Raw genomic sequence first — 6,000 nt, forward strand, 5'->3', positions numbered from 1 at the left:
GGGGGGGGGGGGGGGGAGGGAGAGGGGGAGTGAAGTTTCTTCACTCCCCCATCACCCTGCTCCATAGCAGTGCATGCTAATGTGGACGAGATTGTCCATGTTGGCCTACATGCATAAGCGACGGGGCACCAACGATGAACGAGCATGGGGCCGCGCATCGTTCATCGTTCATCGTTGCTGCCTCCACACTGAATTATATGAACGAGTTCTCGTTCATTAATGAGCGAGAACGTTCATATCGTTCAGTGAAATCTGCCAGTGTGTAGGGCCCATTAGCCTCTACCACCACCTCTGACGGGAGGCTATTCCACTTGTCCATTATCCTTTCTGTGAAGAAATACACAGACTGCAACTTCTCCTAAGGGCCGTAACAGATCTAAGGTAGTAATCAAGATGTGAGTCGTACTATGTAAAATGGCAAGTATACATATACTTCAAGTATACATATACTTAATCTATATATGTAAATTATCTCTTCAATAGTTTATATACACTTTTTTATGTATCTCTCTCTCTCTCTCTCTAATTAATTAGCTATAGAATATGCAAACATGAATAAAATATAGACTCTAATTAAAATTTGCCTATGGCACATGTGTGTGTGCATCACAGTAATTCCACAACTGATATCTATTTCATCAAGCATTACTTAGCTTGCTCCCCTTTTTCCTATATTTAGAGTGTGACTGAAGAACCAATCTGAAATTTGACTTTAATTTACATTTATCAGCTGTTAATAACAATAACAAAGGTGTGTAATCTGGAATAGAGTGGAGCACAACTTTATAGTGGCATCAGTGTTTCCTGGATGTAAGAACCTGCCTTACCAGAATGTGCTTCATGATTCATGCCTCCATGCAGAGCCCTAATTAGATATCCTGGTGCCCTGTGCCAGAAAGAGGATTGGTTCTCCCCACCCCCACCCCATATTTAAAACAAGGATAGTGCGCGCCGAAGGCGTGTGTAAAAAAATATGGGGGCTTGGCTTCATGGGGAAGGGGAGTGGTCACAATGTAATACAAATTCATATTACGCCGTACAGTAGTCTCCATTATTCAAATTACGCCACACAGTAGAGCCACTTATGCACATTACACCAGGCAGAGACCCTTATATACATTACGCCAGGTAGAGCCCCTTTTACACATTGCGCCAGGTAGAGTCTCTTTTACACACTGTACCAGGGAGAGCCCCCTTTTACACATTACGTCAGGTAGAGCCCCTTATATACACTGTGCCAGGTAGAGCCCCTTTTACACATTGCACCAGGTAGAGTCCCCTTTACACACTGCACCAGGGAGAGACCCCTTTTATACATTACGCCAGGTAGAGACCCGTCACACATTATTCCAGATAAAGCCCCGTTTTACACATTGCACCAAGTAGAGTCCCCTTTTACAACGCCAGGCAGAGACCATTTTACACATTGCGCCAGGTAGTGCCTCCTTTTACACATTGCACCAGGTAGAGTCCCCTTTTAAACATGGCACCAGGTAGTGCCCTCTTTTACACATTGCACCAAGTAGGATCCCCTTTTACATACTTTGCCAGGTAGAGCCCCCGTTTACACATTATGCCAGGTAAAGTTCCCTTTTACACACTGCACCAGGTAGAGCCCCCTTTTACACATTATGCCAGATAAAGCCCCCTTTTAGACATTGTACAAGGTAGTGCCCCTTTTTACACATTGCAACAGGTAGAGTCCCATTTTATACACTGCGCCAAGTAGAGCCCCCTTTTACACACTGCACCAGGTAGAGCTCCCTTTTACACACTGCGCCAGGTAGAGCTCCCTTTTACACATTGCGCCTGGTAAGTTCCCTTTTCCACATTGCGCCAGGTAAAGTTTTGTTTTACACATTGCACCAGGTAGTGTCCCCTTTTTATACATTGCACCATGTGGAGTCCCCTTGTACACACTACGCCAGGTAGAGCTCCCTTTTACACATTGCGCAGGTAGAGACCCCTTTTATACATTGTGTCAGGTATAGCCCCTTTTACACACTGTGCCAGGTAGAGTACCCTTTTACAAACTGCGCCAGCTAGAGTCCCCTTTTTACACATTGTGCTAGGTAGAGTTCCCTTTTACACCTTGCGCCAAGTAGGGCCTTTACACATTGCTCCAAGTAGAAAGGGGGTGTGTGTTTGTGTGTTACTTACATTCGGCTCTGGAGCAGGCGATGGGTCGACCCTTCACACATGTCTCTCTTCTTAAGGGAGTCCAGACCCACAAGCGGACATCATAAGGGAGGGGCGGAGCGGGTATGGAAAGTTGCAACAACTAGCCGGCTGAGAGAGCGGCCGTACGGGTACTGTGAGGGACCTGCGCTGTGGGCCAGGCACCGCTAGCACACAGCTAGTTACGGCCCTGACTCCATGTGTCCTGGTAGTCCAGCTAGTTTGGCCATTTCTCCCTACCAAATGATTAAGGGCCTGCTTCAGACAGTCGCAAATACAATTGCGACCCAATACGCAAAGGTTGTGCAAAAGTGGCAGCTGCCAGGATTTGTACTGAGATGCCCACTGCCTTTTGTGTATAAAGACATAGCCATCATCAATCGATCATCAATCTACTGAGCAACCGTATGTTATGCAGCATGGTCGTCGGAAGTAAGGCAGGATTGCAGTCACAAGCTATGAGTGATACGCCCCTGAAACGGTTGCGATATTCATGCGTTTTAGTGGCCATTCCTGCTACCACCCACAAACGCTCCCTGTCAAACACTTTACAAATAAATCCTCACTGCAACCGCCATCACATGACCATTGCGGCACATGCGCAATGATTTCGGCCCTAAGTAACAGTACTTGCTTTACATAATTCAGACTCCTAAACCCCCAAAATTAGCAGAAGTATATTGTTCCAGTTTTCCATGCAAACTTATGGAAACCATTTAAAAGAATCCAACATTGCCCCAGTAAATTCTTGTGTTTCATCTATGAACAAAATATTGCTTAGATAGTATAACTGTATTTAGACCAAAATGCTGATAAAATATCATACAGCTGATTCTCTGAACATTTTAAGTATATTTTTAAATATTATAAATTATTCTCTGTCACTGTTATTAAGGCTATAATAAACATTTAGATTTAGATTTAATTGGAAATAACATTTTTTTATAAAAGATTGTAAATACAATGTAAAATAAACAAATCTGTTTTCTCACTACATTTGCACTAATTCATTAACAGAACAATTTCACAATCAGTAGTTATGTAAAATTTATAATGGTACAAATATTTTTTTTTCTCCAGGATCACCAATCTTCACTATAGTGCTAAATGTCAGGGGTGATGGAGGAAGGTGATTATAGGGAAAAAAACAACAAATAAACAGCTGATCACTTTTCTAATAGCTCATGATGAGGACACTGAAACCCCTGCATCATTATGGCACCAGTATTGCTAATTCCCAAAATGCTCATTTAAATGTAAAGTTTTCCAAAGAGGAAAAAAAAAATGTGAAGCAGCCTAGCGTTACAACACAAAGTACATATCTGTATTCTTTGACAGCATTGTTTGTTATTGTATTACATTGCATGTCTACTTCCCCAGTCAAACTGCTGCTGGATGGATGTGCATCTACTACAGTATATAAATAAATAATGTATATCTCATGTATCCATTTGCATACAGCTTTACAGACACCAGTGTTTTAAAACATATTTATACACCTAAATGTACATATAAAGTTTACTGTACTTACTAGGATGTCTTGTACATTCTTCATGGGGAAAAGCTTATTACTGATGATGTTAAATGTAAGACTTACAGCTCCTCTACTCGTGCACCTATCTCTGTATTATCTGCAGTCAGCAAGCTGCAGGCTCACTGACTGGCATCTCCATGGCTCAATCATATTGCAGGAAGTAGACGGAGGGGCGGGGCTTGTTAAGCCCTGGTTCACATGATTGGCAGTTACCAAGTATCAGGTTTCAGTGACGTTCTATAAATGTTCTAGTCGCTATGGTGATCTGTAGACGCTGTGGAAGGGTTCTAGCTCAGTGCAAGCTGGGTTATAGTCTAAAAGGCTAAAACAATACAGAATATATATTTTATACAAGTATAAAAATATGTTCAATCAAAGACGTTAGAAAAAGCCAAAGACACATTTGTATTCAGTTGTATTTTGAGTTTACTGCATAAGCACATTACATTTTTGCAGTTACACATAATAAATTAATAAAGGCAGAGACAAGTGGTATGAATTTGGTTTTTATTAAAATCGGAGGAAATTTTAGTATTTACTATTGCAATTAAAGAGATTATCATTTGGCTGTGGTCAGGGGGTAGATTTGGAGCTCAGGGCATCCATAGGCACCACAGTAATGCCTGCCTAATTGTATTACGTTCATTGATTAGTTTTAATCCCTCATTTGATAATTGCCAATTTAATAGACTAATAAAAAAAAGCCATGAACTATAACATTTCATTTTATTTTAACTGTATACACATATTATTTACTGAGCAGGACAGATTGCGGGGCAGTATGTGCATGTCCTACTCATTTACATTCAACTCATGATGGCGTACAGTACAGTAGAGTGGAAATAATTTGCAGTTACTGGTATGTTTTGGGCTGACAGTTACAACACAAGCATCCAAGTGCCGCCTCCCAACAAGTGCTGCCTCTAGGCACGTGCCTAATGGAAAATTACCCACTGGCTGTGGGGACTCATACCTCCCAACATGACCCTTTCCAGGAAGGACACAATGCTCTGCTTCTGGACTTTTCTCTTAATGTATGAATGCTGGCACCTATGTTGAACAGGTTAATGGATGAGAAAGGTGTTTCAGCACAGGTGATGACAATCATACATTAAGAGGGAAGTCCAGGAGCAGAGCATTGTGTCCCTCCTGGAGAGGGTCACGTTGGGAGGTATGGTGACTGTCTACAGTTTCATTACAATTTTGTGAAACAGCGAGTTCTGTACACCACAGCAGAGCCTGTAATTAGACATTTTGGTGCCCTGTGCCAGAAAAAGCGTTAGTGCCCCCCCCATTTTTCTAACAGCCTGCAACCCCCTGCACCATATAGACAGCCTGCATCTCCCCTGCAACCCACGTGTGTGTGTATGTACAGTATGTGTATATATATATATATAATTATATATATACACATATATATACATATACAGTCCAGTGTGATCCGGCACTCCCTCCGTCCCCACGGAAAACAATTCTGCTCCTGTGCCCTCCTCCTTAAGAGACGCGACTCCCTCACATACAATATTCACATACAATATTCAAGTAGCGGCGGCACTCGGAGACTTTGTAAAGTGCATAAACAATTAAATTGTTTATGCACTTTACAAAGTCTCCGAGTGCCGCCGCTATTTGGATAATACGTCTATCTATCTATCTATCTATCTATCTATCTATCTATCTATCTATCTATCTAATCAGAGAGTGCAGCCAGGTGTAGAAGGGGGGGGGGCAGTAAAAGCCCATTGAAAAAAAAAAAAGAGAAGCAGCACCTGTAGAAGTGCCTCGTTGATGTGCTTTCGATCTATACGAAAAAAAGCCCTTGTCAGTGAGGCAGATGTGAATGTCCAGTGGATCCATCAATGGTTCCGCTGTCCAGTGATAAATCCAGTGTCATCACTGTGTGTGTAGTGCCGCAGGGATGCGGCAGAGGTGCGGTTGTTAGTGGTGGCAGAAGGCGGCGGAGGTGCAGGCATTAGCGGCAGATTTTTTGTCTTGGTAAAAATAGTGCTATATTAACGGCATTGAAAAGTCCACAGCAATTACGCTATTGTAGCGGACATTATCTGCATGCTACCTCTATCTGTGCTCAGGGCCGGTTCCAGACCTTGAGGCGCCCAGGGCGAAAGTTTCCTTTGCCCCCCCCCCCCCTCCCCGACAGGTAAAACAGGGCTAGTGCGCGCCGTAGGCATGCGGCAAAAAAATAGGGGCGTGGCTTGAGAGGGTGGTCCCATGTCCCCTGCAGCTGTGCCCCCTGTAGTTTTGCGACCTGTAGAGTTGTGCCCCATGTA

At 43.0% G+C, this 6,000-nt stretch overlaps 1 protein-coding gene across 2 annotated transcripts in view; it reads right to left on the minus strand.

Annotated features, from left to right (window-relative positions):
- Positions 1-3,898, minus strand: part of PLS1 (plastin 1) — a 285,009-nt gene extending 281,111 nt beyond the window's left edge. Inside the window, exon 1 of one of the 2 annotated variants that reach the window (XM_063915993.1) lies at positions 3,710-3,898. The gene's annotated coding sequence lies outside the window, so the exon portion shown is untranslated. The remainder of the gene's footprint in view (positions 1-3,709) is intronic. The other variant, XM_063915994.1, reaches the window with a different exon arrangement.
- Positions 3,899-6,000: the final 2,102 nt, after the last annotated feature.

This window comes from Pseudophryne corroboree, chromosome 4, assembly GCF_028390025.1.
Source record: "Pseudophryne corroboree isolate aPseCor3 chromosome 4, aPseCor3.hap2, whole genome shotgun sequence".
NCBI classification, from domain to species: Eukaryota; Metazoa; Chordata; class Amphibia; order Anura; family Myobatrachidae; genus Pseudophryne; species Pseudophryne corroboree.